The sequence below is a fragment of the Falco peregrinus genome, chromosome 17 (assembly GCF_023634155.1).
Source record: "Falco peregrinus isolate bFalPer1 chromosome 17, bFalPer1.pri, whole genome shotgun sequence".
NCBI classification, from domain to species: domain Eukaryota; kingdom Metazoa; phylum Chordata; class Aves; order Falconiformes; family Falconidae; genus Falco; species Falco peregrinus.
The window spans coordinates 2,148,517-2,167,958 of record NC_073737.1 but is presented as its reverse complement, the minus strand read 5'-3'; positions in this window follow the sequence as shown (position 1 = coordinate 2,167,958).

The following is a 19,442-nucleotide window of genomic DNA, read 5'->3' as shown; positions in this document are numbered from 1 at the left end:
CAAGGCCATCAGCTTTTCCCCTTGCAGGCCCATTACCGAGGACCTGATTGCCTTTCCGCCCCGGTAAGTACAGTGTTCCCCCCAGCTCCCCCTGCAGCCCCTCCTGCACATGCTGTAACCTCGAGCGCATTATCGCAGCCATCATCTCTTTACTGTCCCCCAAAGCCCCGTTAGCCACCAGCTCTAGGCCCCTCCGCTTTATGACCTTTGCTTCCTTGGGCTCGCTGCTCCCCTGGCTCACTCTCATCAGGGAATCTCAGGGCTGCTGCACTCTCTGCCTCCTGGGTTATTGATCCCTTATTCCCCACCATGAGGGACCTGTTTTCCTATTACTTCAGGGTTTTTCCACACACACACACCCCCCAGCTGCTGTTACAGCTTCTTTGCAGCCCCCCGTGCCCCAGCAATCCCACGCTGCTCCCGTCTCCGCTGCACCAAAGGCAGGAGCATGCATCACACCAGGGGCCAGGCCTGGGAACACCAGGCTTTTGAGAGCAAACTGAACAGCAAAGAGCAAAGCACAAAGCTGCCGAGGAGGGACAGCTTAAAAACAAGCACTTCTAGGCAGGGAGCAAGCAGCATTTTACCTGTACGGTGCAGCACTTGGAGCTTCTGCTTCAGCCCAGTCCTGAGAGAAAAGCAAGAAGTGCTTTTTCCCTTGCAAAAGAGGAAAAAAACCCCAACCCAAACCCCGACAACCCACCTTGCCATGCCCTAGCAAAGCTGAAAGCCACCCCCTTCCACCCACCGGGCTTTTATTGCCTCCCCATCGGTCCCAGCTGGGGGGCAGCTGTTTTCCCAGAGCTGGGATTTGGCTGCTCTTACTGAGCACACCCAGACCAAAAGCAGCTCTGAGCTGATGTACCTACAGCAGAGATACATATTAATGACTCCAGGATTTTGTAGTCATCCTTTCATAAGTGCAAGGAGTTCTAGGACAGGAGAAAAACTCTGCTGACCAAAAAGGCATCGCCAGCCTTTTTGAAGCTTGAGAGCTCAAAGTGAAGACTACTCATGGTGATAACTAGGAAAGATATGATCCTTAAGGGCTTTTTCCTGCCGGAGCCTTTGTGGTACCCATCTCCACCCAGCCGTGGTACCCAGGTGCCTTGCATCCGTCAGGATCCGCAGCATCCCCGGCCCTTTGCTTTTGTAGTTTGTTTGTTTGTTTGTGCTTGCCTGTCAGCTCCCCTTCCACCAGCATCCCAGGTGAGAGCAGATTGCATGCTAATAAATTCTGGATTGGCAGCCGCATCCAGAGACAGGGAAAAGCTGCTTGCATTACAAAGAGAGCTTTGCTCCTACACCTGGATTTGCCTCTCAGCCCAAGTTTCTTCTCTTGGGGCAGTGATGCTGTGCCCTGGGGCCACTGTGGCTAGGGCAGAGGCAGGGGATGGGCAGGGAAGGCAGGAGGTGGGATGGAGGGAGCGGGATGAAAGAGAATCAGGGTGACGGGACTTGGATTGTTATAACGGTGTTCACGCCACAAACGGCCTGGCTATACCTTGTGCCCATAGGTGGCACATACGTTGCCGCCTGCCTCCACGGCACGCACAGAGCCAACCCAGCCCAGGTCACTCAGAAATGCTTCCCCAGGCCCCTGCCAACACCCGGGATCCAACAGCAAAGATTAGGGCTGTTTCCTTTTCTTCCGCAAGGAGTGTAATCCCCCCTTTGAAAGGCGCATCCTCCGCTTGATGCTTCCTGACATTAATATTATCATCTCCAACCAGCCGCAGAGCCCAGCTGTCGCCTGCGATTAGGGCACTGACACAGATCGGTGCAAGATTTCACAAGCGTCTCATTACCGCTGACTCCGGTTCTGCACGGCTTATATAACTCATCTTGCATAAACCTGTCACCAGCAGGAGCTGCTCCGCCGCTCAGCCCCAGTGCATGCTGATGAGGGGTGGCCGAGGGGGGACGGATGCTGCCGGGCCCCTGCATCCCCGCACCGCTGAGCATCCCTCCCGGCTCAGGTCCTTCCAAGGTTTTTCTTCCTCTGAAGCAGCCTGTTCCTGCACCATGCACTGGGTGCTCTGGGCTGGCAGACTGGTTACACTGGGGAGCATCTTTCAGGGGCATGGCACAGGTGTGGGAGGGGTGAAAGGATCCCCAGAGCTCCCCAGCATCCCAGGTTTGTTGGAGAGCCATGGATGGAGGGGCTTCTGTAGTGAAACACAACCCGCTCCAACAAGAGCCCCAGCGGGGCTGGGGACAGGGCGTGCTGAGCCACACGCTAATGCTCTCGCCCGTTCTAATTGCACAGGCAAGGGATATCTTAGGAGGCAGAATGTAATTACCGTGGCTGGAGCCGGGCCAGAGCTTTGCGGTGAGCACGGGGACTCTTTCAGAAAGAGCTGTGGGTTCATTAATGGCCCCAAACAGGCAGGAGCTCTCTGTTTGCTGGTGGCCGGGTGGGTGTTTTGTGCCTGGCTCATGGCAGAGCTGCTGCCTCCAGCAGCACGGTGGCTCCCGAGCTCTGCCGCACCGCTTCGGCTTGGCTTGCCCTGCGTGGGCACCGGTGGCACCGGTGGCACTGCTGGCCTTGCACCCCGCGCTGTGGATGCAAAGCTCCCTCCCCACCCTGCTGCTGTAAAGGGAGGGCGCAAGGAGGGTTTTCCCAGCTCTCTTCATTCCTGCTCATCCTTGCTTTGCAGATGCAGCATCCTGGGGGCTGCGGCGCAGGCACAGAGCCTTTGAGAGCGTGATTGAGTGTTGCTGGGTCTCACACGGAGCAGGACCTGTCCCCCAGCCCTGGTGGCTTGCCCATGGGATTTAAGCTGGATGCAGTAATGTACACCCGGTCGCAGGGCCATTCTGCCGTGTAAAAGCAGCAGGGTGACAATCTGTCCCTGCGAAGCTGCTGGCATCCCCTCCCCGCATCTCCTTCTGCAAAGTCAAAAGCCGCTTCCACATCCCCGTGCACCCCATCATGTTGGTGTGGGGGTCCTGGGAGGACGATGGCTGTGCTGAGTGACCTGGTGTCACATCACGCAGTTCCAGGGGTCCCACTCCTGCCTCATAGCTGCAGAACCCCCCCTGCCTGGCTTCAGCCCTTCCGGGGCAGGAGCAGAGCTGGCAATGTGACCCTGGTCCCCCAAGGGCTCATCAGCCATGCCAGCAGAAAGTGTCGCCTCCCTGCAATTAATCAGGGGAGCTATTTGTAAATGAAGACAACCGCTGCTCATCAGCTGGCAAATGCCTCTTGCCAGGCACTAGCTGGTGAGCTGAGAGCGGCAGACAATTAAAATGAGGTGCCTTGGATTTCTCTCGCAGCCGGGGTTGGTTTTTTTGCCCCCCGTTTTCAAGTGTCCTGAGTTTAAACCTTCCCCCGCGAGATCCCAGCCCACATGCTCCATCTCGGGTGATGCCAAACCTGTACGGTTCCCGCAGAGGAGCTGCTCGGGGCAGAAGCCTTCGCTGGGGCTTGTGTCTCGTTGTTCCCCCTTAATCCCTCTCCGTGTAGCCGTGCGCGCGTGGCCGTGTGTTTGCCATATCCGTTACCGGCAACATTTGGGATCAGGCACCCGGTGAACAAAAGCTTCATGAAATCTGAGCTCACCTAGTTGCTATGTAATTATTTCCACACTACCTAAGCGATAGGCAGGGAATTCATTCTCTTGCCAATATGTGTATTATTCCCAGACACCTCGGTGCCGAAGATGCCAGAGCATGGTTGCAATGGCCAGAACAGCCTAATTAAGAATAAACCATTAATGATGAGCCCTGCCTTGCTGGCAAGGGGAGGGCTAAGCTCCAGGTTGGCTCCTCCAAATGCTGCCCTTGCCCTGCTCTGTGCCGGTAGCACTGGGGAAGGATGTGGCACTGGTTTAGCTGCCTGCAAAGGTCCCGTGCATGCTGGTCCTGCCACCTCAGATTCCTGCTCCCCTTTCCTCTCTGCCCCTCTTTCCCCTCCCTCTCTGCCAGCCCCAAGGCAGGGAGCAGTGTCACTGTTAAAGCACTGATCGTGTGACATCTATTCAAAACACCTGACCCTGGCCTTATCATTAAATGCAAATGCTGGGGAGTAATTGCTGGCAGTAGCAGCAAGGAGAGAAAAATGACAGTGAGCCCGGGAGCAGCTATTAGATGGGAAAGTGGAAAGTGTAAACAAAATATGGACCATTAGCCTGTAGTAATAGCGGCCGTTTTTCCCCTCCTAATGCCTGGTGTAGCTAGTTGGTGGCTGATGGGGGGTTCCCTTGCATTGCTTGGGAAGGAGATAGCAGAGAAGAGGGGCTGCATTACGCCGCCATGCCCCAGTGCCCACTGTGCCCCTGAGGGGGGGTGGAGGTGGCCATGGGCGCCTTGTGTCCCTCAGGGTGGCAAGGACCCCTCTTCCCTCTCCATTTCAGAAGAAAAAAACCCTTTTCCTTGCTCCCTGGACCTGCTGGCGGGCAGATGGAGCCGAGGTGGGAGCCTCGTCCACGGCTTAGCCCCGCTAATCTTTGCTTGTCAGCGCCGGTGAGGCTCTGTCAGCTGCCGGCGAGCGGTGCTGAAATCTGCCTGCTAAATCCGACAGGATAATTAAAATCAGGTAGGGAGATGCCTATCAGCTAATTTTTGTGATGCCCTTCCCTTTTTCCCTCCCTCAGTTCACTTTCCATCCCTCCCTGGCAGTCACTGTCTCCTCCTCCTCTGAGGAAGCAGATGGGCTCGCCAAGGATGCTATGGGTCTTGGGGGTCTCCCTGTGCCCCCCATCCCCTCTCCACACAGTGCAGAGACCCTTCCAACCATCTCCGAGGCTCCTTTCCAGCCCTGCCAGGCTGCACGAGCAAATTCTCCAGGGGAAGAGCAACATTGCAATCAATTAGAGGCATAAAAAAAAAAAAAATTATCAATGGAGAAATCCGAGGCGAGGAGGTGGGATTTTCTGTTCCGGGTAATGGGAGCATCATGTCTCCAATTAAAGTTTGGGGGATTCATCTTGGAGCTGGGGTCCATCAGAAGCCAACATTTATTAGGCTGTCAAAGTCAATCTCTTTCAAGAGCTGCTTCCCCAAGCACATCGAATTATGTATCATTGATGCCTTTTCTACTGGGGCACCCAGTTTTGGGTGGGTTGTTTTGGTTTACATCTTGGTTTGTTTCTCCTAACAGGAAAGAAACCCAGTGGCACAAACTGATCCCATTTCAGGAAAGCGATTTCTGATTAATTAACATTATTGCTATGCACAGAAACCTGGAGCAAAGACCAGGGCTTCCTCGTACCCGGGAGAGGGGGGTGGGGTGCAGACCCAAGCAGCACAGAGACGGGGGGCTTTCCTGGGTAACTGGGGAGCCAGCTAGCTGGCAAGGGAGGGGATGCAGACTGGGATGCTCTGGGCTGTGCTGGGAATGGGACATCCTGAAGGTAGGGGTATGGAAGGGTGCTGGTGCCCCCACTGTGTCTGCACCCCACCTTGCTCCAGAGGGATTTTGGCGTTGCTGGCTTGGGATGCAGGCAAAGCTACAAGCTCCCACCTGGGGGACGTGCCAGCCTCTCCCTCGCCTTCTGGATGCTCCAGCGATACAAAGAAGTACGGACCAGTGGATGCTGCCAGTTTAATTGATCACAGCAAGGGCTGGCACTGACGGCAGAGTCTCATTACCCGCCGTGCACACAGCGGATGGGTGACAGGAGACTTTGTTGCGTGCATGTCTCCAACCACGACTATTTTTGCTCCCCTTTCAATTCCAGTGATGCAGGGGCATTTTCTCTTAATCTCCTTCAATGCATCCAGCAAAGCATGGGGGAAAAAAGTCTCCTTTGTGCCTGCCTGCCAGTCCTGCATCCCAGGGGGGTCGGCTCTGCTCCCCAGCCAGCGCCGGTGGTGTCAGCCTCCCTGGGGAGAGGCAGCTGGATTGACGGCTCCGTCTCCTTTCATTGCTCGATGCCGGGAGAAGAACTATTTTTATCATCTCCTTTCACTGTTCCCAGCTTCCTTACCTGTGTGAAGGGACTGGAGGGGTTTTAAACAGAGCTTTTATCTTGATCCTTGGATGTGCTTTGAATCCTTTTCCCCTGTTTTTCCCCTGTCCCGGCTGCATGCCTGGTGCTTGCACCCCAGGGACTGCGGCCGTTCTGCCTGGGAATGTCTCGGGGCTCTGCAGCTCTCAGTGCGCGCCATCCCGTATCGATCCCTCCTGTCCCTGTCTGAGTCCCTCTGTCCCGGTGATTTATCAGGCTGGTTTGGAGATGGGAATATGGTGTCTCTTGCTGAGCCTGACCCTCTTTAGCATCCCTGGGGATGCTGTGTGGAGCAAGAGTGGCTTCCGTGCTATGGGGGGACATACCCTTGCCCAGCAGCAAAACACCCGCACCCCAAGGCATCTCCCAGAGCTGGCCGGAGGTTCCCCTTGCCCAGGTTCTGGGGAGGAGTGGGGTCCAGGGCTGAGCCCTGTCCCAGGAGACCAGGACTGGTGAGCTTCTGCCCCCCACAGCACCCAGCCCTCACCTGCCACTGTGACTGAGCCTGGTCGGACACCCTGTTACTGGAATTCAGCCTCCTCGGAGCTGCCTGGACAGGGTTATTACAGGATATTATACAGACCATTTGCATGGCCACCTTCAGGTCATTTCGATCACTTTAAGCTACTTATCTGCCCATTTTCTTCCCCATAATATTTGCCTAATTCGATTACTCTGCAGCCTCAGCATGCTGCAGTGAAATAATCAGGAGATATTACCCAGAGCAAGTCAACTGGATCCACGTTTCCAGCTGCTTCTCTCCCCGTGGGGCTCTCCGCCTGCCCTTGCTTGGGGACATTGGGGACAGCCCCAGTGCCCATCGCTGCTCTGCTCAGTGCCAAGGGCAAGGACTCTCTGTGGCCAGACATGAGCCCCTGCCTGTCCCCTGGCTGTCTGTCCCGCCACAACCCTCTGCCTTCACCAAACCCAGCCGCTCCTGGCATGCTGCAAGGTGTCCCCCAGGGCTTGTCCCCTCCTGCTGCTCGGGACGTTGGGCTGGATGAAGCAGCCGCTGCGTTGGCATCTGCTGTATGTTGGTAGGGCAGGACCAGCCTGGCCCTGGGTTCGCACAGGGGAAAAAGAACTTGTTGGCTCCCCGTGGCTACGCAGGTCCTCACCTCTGCCCTTGCACCTGTCCAGAAACAAAGCAGCAGGCTGAGAGGAGAGCCCCGCTGCCCCCAGCCCACCAGCCTTGCCCAGCGTGCATTCCCTACCCGCTAAGCTCACAGCTCGTTTGTGTAATGACCCGTTTGCAGCAGGTTTTGCCCAGGCACCCGCTGGCCCCGAGCCAGGTGGAAGGTACCAGTGAAGGCATCGACCCAAACCAAAATGTATCGATATCCTTCTTTTCTGGGTAATTCAGCCAAATCTGTTTGCCAATAATCTCCAGGAGAGTTTCCTACCTTGGTCACACCACTGATCAACTTAGTAGTAGTATTTGAGTTGTTTCTAAGGCATGTTTCACACCTCCCTCTAATGGATCTGATAATCTTTGTCATGGCCCTACTTATAATCGTCTTCTGAAGGTGTTTCACTAAATGTTCAGTTCCCCACTTGCCAGAGCCACCCTCCAGCGAGGTGCTAGCCCATGCCTGAGGTGAAGGCACCCAGAGCTTGCTCTGGAGGATGCTGATGCCTCAATTTCATGCCAAACAGGAGGGTTTGGGCACCAAAGTCCTGGAGCTGAGTGGGAGCTGGGCTGCAGGGAGGCTGCTGCACAGTTGCTCCCATCTGGCCCGTTGCAACAGTTCTTGGGGCAGGTGGAAGGGTTGGATGCCCATGGAAGGAGGACCAAGGGCAAGCCAAGGGGAGAGGGAAGAGGCTGAAGCATGGAGGGGACAGAATCATAAAATCATTTAGGTTGGATCATCAAGTTTAAGATCATTGAGTCCAGCCGTTCACCCAGTAAGTCCAAGTCCACCACTAAACCATGTCCTTAAGCACCACATCTATGCATTTTTAAAATACTTCCAGGGATGGTGATTCCACCACCTCCCTGGGCAGCCGGTTCCAGTGCTTGACCACCCTTCCAGTGAAGAAATTCTTCTTAGTATCTAATATAAACCTCCCTGGTGCAACTGGAGGCCGTTTCCTTGGATGGGAGAGGGGAGCTGCTGGCTCTCCCCAGCCAAAGCCCCCTCACAGGGCTTGGAGCTGGAGGAGCCGAATCCACTTCCAGGCTTGTTTCAGCCACAGCAACTCCGGGGGGAGCCCTGGCAGGCCAATCAATGCCAGGCCACTAACGAGAGGCCCTGAGTTAATTGGCAGGAGCGGTTGCCTAAATGAAGATTCAGTATGCGCAGAAGGAGCTGGGGAATGGCCTGTTTTTGGAGCTGGGCACATTCAATTTGTGCCTGCAGCAGCCTTGGGAAGCTCAATTAAGCCGTCTCTGGCTTTTCTAATCAAACCCACCTCTGCCTCCCCACGGGGCTGGCGAGGGTGGTGCAGGCAGCGCAGGCAGCGCAGGCAGCGGGGCCATGCCTGGGCGCTGGCTCTGGCAGCAGGATGGAGATGCCATCGTGGGAGCGCGCCCTGCACCTCCCCAGGGAGCCAGGGCAGACTGATGCTTCGCTGAGCTGGTTTGACCCCAGCAGACCCCATGTAAGAACTTGCCTGGCTCCTGAAATACCCAGCTCTGTGGCTCCAGGGACCCTCAGCCCCTCTCCCTGCTTTCAGCCCCCCTGCAAGTCACCCCCGCCCCTTCCCAAGGCAGAAAAGGACGCAGGAGCCCCTCCGAGGTGCCTGAGCCCAAACCTTTTCCTCCAGCACATGTGCAGGGACACGCTTCTGCAGCCCTCCATGGAGAGGCTGGGATGCAGAGCCGAGCCTGGGGATGCTCAGCCAGCTCCCGTGCCCACACTGCGGGGTCTGCAAGCCCCAAGGAAACAGCAGAGGCTCAGCCTGGAATCCAGCACCTCCAAGGAGCTGCCACCGGGACCAAAGCGCTCTGTTCATGGAGAGAAAGGCATTTCGGGGGGCCACGTGTATGCAGCCCGGCCGTGCAGCACTGCGCTGCCTCCCCACCATGAGCTTAATGGGGAGCAGCAGATGCACGGTGCTGGTTAATAGACCCTGACCCGGCAGCATCGTCAGCTTCGCGGCCGTTTGAGAACCTCCATCCATCTCGGTAACTGACCATCCTGCTGTGGTGGCAGGGAGGTGCCAGCTCTACCTGCCACGCAGGGGTGATGGGTGATGGGGGAGGCTCTGCTGCTCTGTGCCAGGTTCAGGGGGGATTTGCTCTGCTCAGAAACACGGGTCCCTGCCGGGGGACCAGCCCAGCGAGGTGCTGGGCACTGCTAAGCTGATCTGCCCCACCAAAGCCTTATAACCCTCCCGGGGTGGGCTTACCTGCCGGGTGGTGGGCAGCCACCTCCCCTCACCCCTGCATCCCCATTCAGCGGGGGCTTGCAGCATCCCTGGGGATTTCTCCCGGCCACCATGGGTGCAGGATGATTCCCCCGCAGAGCCAGGTGTGCTGCCATGCCCTGGTTATCCAGCAGGCTGGAACGCTGCCCCTGTAGCAACCCAAATAAAAACCACAAGCTAATCCTACCTGCTCCAGAGAGGTACGCTAAATCCCCCAGGTTTATACGCTTTGGTTTCAACAAGAAGTTTGCATCTGCCTGCCCAGCCCCCCCCCACCCCCCCCAGCTCTCCCCGTGCTGAGCATGAGGGCTTTCCTTTGCGTCTGCCAGGGCAGGCAGCGACACTCCGCCGGAGGCGGCTGCATTTCCCTACCTTCACAGCTTATTAGTATTTTGTTATTATTATTTGGCTTATAAATAAAAAATGCATGCTCTCCTTTGCAGAGAGGTAGAGGGGTTCCTGGAAGAGAAGGACTTTTTTTTTTTTTTTTTTTTTTTTTTTTTTGGATGATGCTTGAAACAGTTTTCCCAAGGGAGGCTTCCTTCCAGCTGGCAGGATCTGCTTTTCAGAGAGGGTTTTGATTATTTGGAGTATTATCATTGTTCTTTGCACCCTCTTATCCTCCTTGACGTTCCTCAGAGGAACCGAGGAGTAAATGACAGTGAAACATGTACTCAGTCTGGTTTGCAAATGCGGTGCGCGTCTGTGCCCACGCACATGAGCTCCGGGGCACAGAGGCATTGCTCCACTAAAAGGGAAGCATTTCTCCAGGGTTTTCTCTAAAATGGATCCCCAGCCCAGTGCCTCTTGGTGATGCTGGGCCAGGGTGCCCCGCTCAGCTGGAGATGGGGATGGGTGCCTCCGGCTCTTCCCCAGGGTGGGAGCCTGGAGCTGGAGCTCCTCGGTGCTCGGCCGAGCTCTCCCTTGCTGTGCTGGCTCTCCCCAGGGATTGCGTGGGGATTATTTTCCCCTGCAACCACCCTCGAGAGCAACCCCAAGGAGCAGGAGAAGCAGCTCGCAGCAGCCAAGTGGCAACACCAGGGATTTGTCCCATGGAGGAAAGGGACAGCTGAGACCAGCAATAGCCCCTGGTGGTCCCTGGGCCAGCACACATCTCTCCTGCCTCCGTTTAGGAAAAGATCGCCTTCAATAAACACTGCTCACCCCTCCAGGACCTGGAGAGCCATAACCCAACCGGTGCTGGCCTGGGCAGCATCCAGCACTAAGAGTATTTCAATGAAAGAGCACGCTGCATGGGGCTGGGGGGGCTGCCTTGCCCCCACAGCCCCCCAGCTCCCACCCAGAGCAGGGGTCCTCACTTCCCTCGCCCTGCTGTCCTGGCTTGCAGCAGTGCAAATGTTATTAATGCGGATAAAAGCATCCATAATTAAGCTCACCTTCCAGTGCCAAGGCAAATGAAAGCAGCAAATCCCAGGCAGGAGGAGGGGGAGGTGGCTGGCTGGAGCCGAGCTCAGGGTTGCTGCCACTCACCCCTACCCATGGCATGGCCCCCCCAGGGGATGGACAGCCCCTTGGGGATGTCCCCTGGGGCTCCCCATCACCCAGAGCTGCCTGCAGACAGATGGAAGGTGTTTGCATATGAAACATCGTGCTCCTAAGGAGCAAAAGTCAGCTGCAGAGAAAAAGTGACAGCAAGTGCCTCGGCCAGTGTCAAAAAGCCTGGAGTGACAGGTAGTGATCAGCCTGGGAAAAGATGCTCCTGACATCAGTCTGGGAGGAGAGCGGTGCTATAAATACGCCTGCTGACACAGCAGGCAGGGCTCGGAGTGGAAGAGAGACACAATAAAAATAATCAAGGGACTTGGGGATATTGCCAGGGACTGAGGGGCAAGTCATGACAGCGGAGCAGGGAATGGCTTTGGACATCTCCTGCCATGTTTTCCCGGGGGTCTGTCCCCGGTGCACGCTCCAATGTCTGACACCCGGGTTGCACATTCTGCCGCAGCCTTGCCCACGGCAGGGATGCCAATCCCAGCTCTCCTGTCCATTCCCCGGCCCGTTTTACAAACCCTGGGGTTTCTTCACCATCTTCCCAGCCCGACAGCCCAGGCAAGGGTCAGTGCCAGCTGCCGGGGAGGTGGGAGGGCTGCCAGGCACTGGTGGGGGGCAGGCATCCATGCCTGCACGGGATGGGGGAACCTCACCTGGCACCCAGCAACCGCTCTCCAGAGGATGCAGAAACATCTGGCACACATCTGCAGCAAAGCCTGTCCTCTCCCATCCTTCCCCGTCACCCCGCACCGGCAGCAAAGGACTGTGCATCCCACCCGAATTGCATCGCTGTGACAAGGGGAGCATCCCACAGCCTCTGCACCTCTGAAGAAGGCAGCGTCCCCCCAACACCCCCTGCCTTCCCCAGCTTTCCTCACAGAGCAGTTTCTCCTTTCCTGCTGCAGGAATTTCGGCAGAGTTGCACTGTGCCGGCAGTTACAAAGATCTGGTGGTGGCAGCGGGCTTGCTGGGATTTCGTTGCCCTTCCCACCCGTTGCTTTGATTTTCCTCCCAGTTGCCCCTCCCCCCACCCCAGTCAGACCATTTCTACTCCCCTGCCCTCCCTCGCACCGCAGAGGGAGGGAGGCATCCCGTGCGCCGTGTCTCTGGTTTCCTCCTTGCCATCCCTTCGGTTGCTTTTGTCCCCATTTCTGCTTCTTTCCCAAAATTCAAATTATCCTAACAGTTCATAAAGCCACCCAGCCGCTCCTTCAAGCTTCCAGTGCCCAGCTGAACCTCGCAGAGGTTCGTCTTGGGTAGAAGGAGGAGCAGGCAGTGCTGCTTTAGAGAAGGGTCTGTTTGGGGATGAGGATGCACCTCATTCTGGGCTCATGCCTGCAGAGATGCACTGAGCACCATTTGCTCTTCAGCAAAGCCACTCTGTCCCCAGAAATCACAGGAGGGGACAGGGAAGAGCTGGCATTCCCAAAATTTCCAATGGCTCACAGCACAGAGTTCCCGGACCCAGCCACCTTGCTCCTCTGCCCTCAGCGCTGCTGGGTTGTGGTTATCAGCAGCTTCACCGGGGTGTTGGGTGGCCAGCCCTGGGCTCCAGGCTCCATCCCCAGCTCCGCTGCATGCTGGCCCCTTCTCTGGCAGAAACCAGCCATGCTCCCCATGCCCCCTTCCCACCCCTTCACTACCCATCCTGCCTTCAAGCCTTGGCACCTTTGGAGGGGGATGCATGGAGAGCATCCCCACTCCAGGAAAGGGGGCTCTGGGGGGGATGTGACACCTCCTGGGACCCTGCTTGCAGCACAGGAGGATGGCACCACATGCTTAGCTCGCCCTTCATGCTGGGGCTGATGTGGGACCACCTGCTCGCCTGCCAGGTGGCCAAGAGGGCTGGCTGCCAGCATGCCGGCCACCAGCGCGGTGCCAGGCAGAGGAGGGAAGGGGACCCATGCTGCGCCTGAGGCCGAGCCCAGCCCGGCAGCAGCTCCCCGCATCCTCCAACGATGCATAGGCACGTGCTGCAGGGACCCCTGCCCAGCTTGCGGCCGGGACCCCTTCCAGAGCACATCTCCACTGCCTGCACTGCCAGCACGCTGATATATAGGAATTTAATGTTGTTTCCTGACGTGGGCCCCAGTCCTGTTAATCCACTTGAGCAGCAAAGGCATGGGAAGCATCAGCCGAGGATGCCGTACCCACACCAGCACTCCCTGCCCCAGCACAGACCATGGCAATGACTCATTTAACATCCAGGGAGTGGATGGAAATCTCATTCGCCAGGCCCAGGCAGCATGGGGGTGGGAGAGGGCTGCCCAGCCCAGGCTCCTGAGCTTTTAGTAAAACTTAATTTGCTTCATTGCCTGATTAGGGCTGAGTGCGTGAACACTGGAACCAGCCCTCATTAGCCTGCTTTTTCCCACATCATTACCAAAGCATCTGAAAAGCCCCTTTTCTCCTCTCTGCCTTTGCCTCCAGCCCCATGCCCTTCATCTGATGGAACTGCTTGCACGTGGAAGGGTCCGTCACTCTGTCCCAGCAGGGTCCTGACCTAAAATCCGGGGTGTCCCTGGGCTGATGTGCCCAGCAAAGCTACACAGTGGGGCTCTGGGGCTGGGAGCCTGTGCTCAGACACTAAGGAGAGAGAGGAGTAAAGCAAATATGTTCCTTTGCAAGAAAATCCCCAACTGCTTCCCTTTCAGCTCGGCGTCTCGCTCAGGTGCCGTGGGGTTTTATTTAAATGTCAGCTGTAATTTGGGGCTGCGGAGGCTGACGAGTGTGTGAGCATAAGACCTGACAGCTCAGCTCCACGCATCCCGAATGGAGCTGGCTGGGCTGCTCCGTCCCTCCGAGTGCCACCAGCTGAACTGCTCTGCCATGTGCAGGTCACTGCAAACTCCGACAAACTCACCGAGAGGAGAGGAACGGCTGCAGCATCCCCTGAGCAGACCGTGAGCTGTGACAATCCAGCATCCCTGAGGGCGCCTTCCCCAGTTTGGCTTCCCAAAACTTGGATACCTCAGGACCTGTGGGACTTGTCCCCTGTCCCCAAACATGCTGCCAACCCAGTCCCCTCAATGGAGAGGCTGTATTTTAGGGATAACCTGGCTCCGGCTTGGAAATCCTTGGTGGGGTGGGACCCGCTGCTTCCCCCTGCCCGTGTGCTGGGTGCGGGGCACGTAGGCAGATCCACTGCCTGCACGGCAGCTCCCAGCATCGATCGGTGCTGTCAGCGTGCCGGATGGAGCCCCGTGCTGGAGCATTCAATTAGCAGGGAGAATCATGTCCTCCCTGAACTATCGCTTTCTCTCCGGCAGGACAGAGCAGGGAACGGGATCGATAGGGCTGATGGCTGTCACCGAGGCGCTCTCATTAGCGAGAGCCGCAAAACGAGTCGAGGATGGGATAGAGGAGGAGCTGCTGGCTGACCTGGCCAGTGACACTCTCCACTCTGGCAGGTCTGGGACCTGGCAACCAGCCCTGTGTTTTATTTGGCGGGGTCAAATTGTGATTTGGTATCGGCTGGGCTCCTTTTCTTCAATGCCTCTGCAGGTGCCACTTCTTTCCCCATGACCCCCGAGACATCAGGCGATGGGGAAGCAGGCAGTGGAAGGAGCTGCTTTCTTCAGCAGAGGTTAAAGAGGGAGAATCAGTTCAGAAAACAGCAGCAAGGGAAAAAATAGCCTCTGCTTTGCATGTAGCTGTCGGGGTCCATCAGTGTCGGGGTGTTGTAAGGACTCCTGTAGCCAGTGGCTATGAGCTGGCTGCTGGCAGTAGTCCTGTAAACATGATGCCCAAGGAGACACCCGGAGGGAGCAAAAGTGTGACTGTCTGTGCCAGGGTGAGCCCTGACGGCATCAGCAGATTCGGCCCCTGGGGACTGGCTTTTTGAGGGCACCCCTGAGTGGAAAACCCTGCTAAGATGCAGCGGTTGAAGGAGGAGGGAGATGCAGGGCTTCCCCAGCAGCAGCAAGCATGCAGCCAGCTGCAGGTGGGCGTTCTGCATGGTGAGGAGCAATGCAGCCTTTCCCCATGGATGCCCAGTGCTACGGGCATGGTTTTGCACGAGCAAATTGTCGCCGCGCACAGCAAATGTGCCCACAGTGACCCAGCCATGCCCTCTCCACAGCCAGGACTCAGGCAGCCCTTCGCACGAGTTTCTTTTTAAAAAAATAATATAAAAGAGAGTCTCATCTGCAAGGAGGGGGGAAACAAATGGGCAAAATCCTGGGGCTTTGGAGCTAAAAGACACTAAACAAATGGAGCATGCCTGCGGTGTCTGGGAAGTTATGGGCTGGCGGCACCTGTGCGGCCGCCCTGCCGTAACTTAGTGCTGCTTGCAGCGTGGCTGAGTTATGGGGCACTTCGGCACAGGGCCTGGCTCCCATCACTCACAGCCCCTGTGGAAACCCTCCAGCCAGTGCTGCGGGGGCTGCTGAGCGTGGGCTGGGGGTCGCGGGTGGTGCGGGCAGCTGGTGCTGTGCTGCTGGGAATGCAGTGTGCTGCGCAGCCCGGGAAGGCAAAGCCCTCACCTGGGAACTCGCAGCCTCATCTGGGCTCTGCAAACTGAGCTGCAGCTCGGGGAGGTGATGTGCTGGTCCTGCTCTGTACCTGGGCTCAGGACCCCCCCCAGGACTGGGAGCAGAGTCCTGGGAGCTGGTTCCCAGCCGTCCCTGGGAGCCACTTGGGACTCTGCAAACCCCCAGTGGTGCGAAAAATCCTGTGTGGGACCCAGTTTGCTACAGGTGCCTGATATACAGCATCGCTTGGAAAGCAGAGCCAGGGTACCAGAGGCGGGGAAAAGAGCATCCCTGTGAGCCACAGACATCCAGGCAGGATTGTGCCCTCATCCCCTCCAGCCAGGCACCCCCTGCTTGACTCCTGCCCTGCCCGTGCACCACCTGAGGGCAGAAACCTGAGGACCCTGGGTCACCCTCTGGCTGCCTGGGGAGGTGCTCATGCTCTTCTCATAGCTGCCAGGACTAGAAGAAGACAAGGAGTGTAGGGGAGAGCTCCAAGGCTGGTTCTGCCCCCCATGGATTACACTGTTAATGCATAATCCATCACTTTAACAACCTTGACTCCCATTAATGTGATAACGCTTTGCAGAATTAAAGCCTAAAGTCAGGAGGGTAAGCAAATCCAACTCATATTAATGGGACTTAAACGGAAGGAGGGGAGAAATCCTCCGGTCACATTTATCAATTTCTATGCAGAAACAAAGCCCAGCTGGAGAAGGGCTGTCCCAGCCCCACGCAGGGATCTCGTCCCCACCGCTGCCAAGGGGATGCTTGGGTGGGATCCTCTGGAAGCAGAAGACAATTTGGGGAGGGGAGCAGCACCCCGTGACTGCCATCCACTGCCCCTCACCCCAAATTTGTCCAGCCCCTCTGAAGGCAGCAGAAAGCACCAGGGCGACTGGCAGCAGCACAGGCAGCCGGCGCCAGCCCAGCCGCTGTGTTTCTGTAATCGGCTTTGGCGATTAGCGTTGTCATTTCACAAAGGGTCTGAATTTGCCCAGCGCTGTGGCATAATAAAGTTGTTCGTTTCGTTATGTGGTGGGTTTTTTTTTTTTTTTTTCTTCTTTTTTTTTCCACCCCCAACAGAAATACTTGCAGGGTTGTATTGGTGCTCACCCCTCCTCCCTGGCACGATGGTTCCTTGCAGGTCTCCCTTGGCCCCTAAGACCTTTGCCTCCCATCCTCCTCCCTCTGTGCTCCCCTTCTCCCTCCGACCAAGACCTTGTCAATGGCCACACAGCTTCACCCTGGACAGAGCCCCCTTTGTGCTGCCAGGGCGGCGGAAGGGAAAGCCCCGTGTGTGCCCCCACAAAGCTGGAAAAGCTGCCTCCGCCATCCCGCACAACCCCCCTTCTCCTAAAGGAGACCACAACCTGCCCTGCCCCCAAAACACTGGCTGAGGGGGGAAGCTGGTCGGCGTGATGCTTCCCCTGCCTCCCAGTGACGCGGGGTATAAATTCCCCTGGAATAAATTCTAAATGAGAGGCTTGGTACCTGGTTGCTCCTGATAACGCTGGAGCAGGGATGCACTGCAATCAATGCCTTCAGCAGGAATGCTGCTGAGATTAACCCTGCGGGATGCGATGCTCACAGCCCCTGCCCAGACCCTCGTCAGGTGGGCTGCTGTGGCCAAGCTAATGAATATGCTCAGGCAATTAGAGGCGGGTGTTTTCCGGTCAGATCCCGTGGTCCCCAGCACTGGCTGGGTGCTCACATGGAGGATGAGCCATGGCTGGGTGTGTTAACACGCTTCCAGAGCCCCTCCACCCTGCTTGGGGACAGGGACAGGACATGCAGACTCCTGGAAGGTTTGGGATAGGGTTGGCTGGATGTCACCCATCAGAGCAAGTGGGGATACCCATCCTGTAGGGCTCCTGCACCACCCAGAGCCAAAATGGGCTGGGAAACCCAAAGCCACCTCTGCTAAAACCAGAAGCAGCCTCTGGGGTGGGGGACTGAGGGTCTCTGTCCCTTTGTAAGGAAACAAAATGCAGGGAAATGCCAGGTTTGAGCTGTGCCTCTCCTCCTGGGAGCAGCTGTGGGGACAAAAGTCCTCAGATGTCACCTCTGTGAAGGCTGAGCGATCCTTCTCCTCCGACACAGCCCAGCCTTGAGCTTGGGAAGGCAGGAGAGGGAGACAGCGGTGAGGCTGAAGAGTGGAGAGAAGAGAGGAGAGCAGATCCCTCTCCTGGCCAAGAAAACGCTTTCCCTCTGCTCAGCTCTGAGATGGCATTAAAGCAGGTATTAAAGCAGGTATTAAAGCAGGTATTTGCCTTCCCGAGGAAGAGGCAGAGGTGCCCGGTGATGGGTTGAAGCCGCTATTGTTGTTCCTGCTGCTGGGATCCCATCTCCGGCGAACACAGGGGATAAGCAGAGGCACAAAGGGGAGGGAGGAACAGTGGCTTCTTTGCAATGGCACTGGGACTTTCGGGTAATCTTACTGCAGAAAGACAAGTGTAACACCCGGTGGAACGAGCCACTCCGCGACCTGACAAAATGAAAGTGGTGCTGGGCAGCTAAGGACGCTCCTTTTCACTGCTGTCTCCATTTAGGCTCTGTGAAAGCACAGTGGCATCCTGCTAAGTCAGAGTCTCTGTGTTGGTTTTTTTCATACATATAAAAGAGAAGGCAAGCCAAGGAGAGCAAAGAGCAGGAAAAGAATAGGACGGGAAAGGATGTTGTTAAATGGGAAGTCTCACTAATGCGTATTGCTCTGATCTGTTGTTTGTTGTCCCCCCCCTTTCTTTCTGGCTGAATCTTGACTCAAAGAGCAGCGTGATCCTGTGTGCTATTTGCCAAGGCAATGTGCCAGCCGATTTCTCGGAGCCCCTTGCTCCAGAGTGAAGGCTCTGTGAATAGGGGGAGGCTCAGTGGTGTGTCCCCCCCGACCCCGTGGTGCAGAACACATGCTGCCTACGGGGCTTACAAAGCAGGGTGCTCCCCCCGGCTCCCCCTGTGCTCCTGAGGCCTGTTATTTCAGAGGTGAACAAAGCAGAGCATCCTCCCCGTTGCCACTCAGGACCTTTGTGGGTCCCAGGTCAGGACCCCCTATCGCTGGCACTTGTAGGGTCCTGACTCCAAGTCAGGGACAGAGAGAGGCGCGAGGGTCTCCACCACCTCACGCAGGGCTGGGAGGAGGAGGAGGAGGAGGAGGCGGCGGCCGGGAGAGCTGCACCATGCCTCTGCAGTGAGGATGCTTCCAAGGGCCAGGGAGCGGCAGAGGGGTTGGGGAGGTGATGACCCCCATTCCCAGCCCTGCTGGGGGTGAGGGGCAGAGGGGCTGGGTGCCAGGAAGGGCTGAGCAAGGTGCTGCTGCCTGGGAAGCCGGGCTGCCTGCAGAGCCTCAGACATGAATGAGTAATTCCCACGTCTGGATGTGTGTGTGCACATGTGCGTGTGCAATTCCTCCCACACACCCCGGCAGTGGGGAGCGCAGAGCAGCGGTAGGTCCCCATTTGGGTGGGGTCCCCTGCCCCCTCCTCTCCCCTCCCCCCCCCCCCCCCCCCCCCCGCAGCTGGTGGCATTTCCCTGATACAGGGACGAGGCACCCACGTCCCTGTGCCACGGCAGGTCTCTAATCCTCACGGTTGGAGCAGAGTGGGGGCCTGGGGCTGGTCCTAGGTGGGGTGGGGGGCACGCATGGGCGTCTCGCCTTTGGCTCTGCAGCAGTGGGGCATCCTGGGGGTCCCCTGTTGCATGCAGGCAGGTGCATCCTGGCAGAGGGAGGGATGGAAAGAGGGATGGAGGAAGGGATGAGGAGCTGGGGGTCTGCACAAAGACCCCCCCAGGCAGGTGCATCCCCATGGAGAGAGGGAGGGAAGGCTGGAGGGATGGATGGAGGGATGGAAAGAGGGATGGAGGGATGGAGGAAGGAGGGATGGAGGAAGGGATGAGAAGCTGGAGGTCTGCACAAAGACCCCCCTGGGCAGGTGCATCCCCACGGTGGGATGAATGGAGGGAGGGGAGGATGGAGGGATGGATGGAGGGACGGAAGAATGGAGGGATGGAAGGAGGGATGGAGGGAGGGAGAGATGGATGGATGGATGGAGGGAGGGCGCGCTGGGGACCCGGGGGTCCACAAACAGCCCCCCGTCCCGGTCCCCTGCCCCTGCGGAAGGGCGGTGGAAGGGCGCCC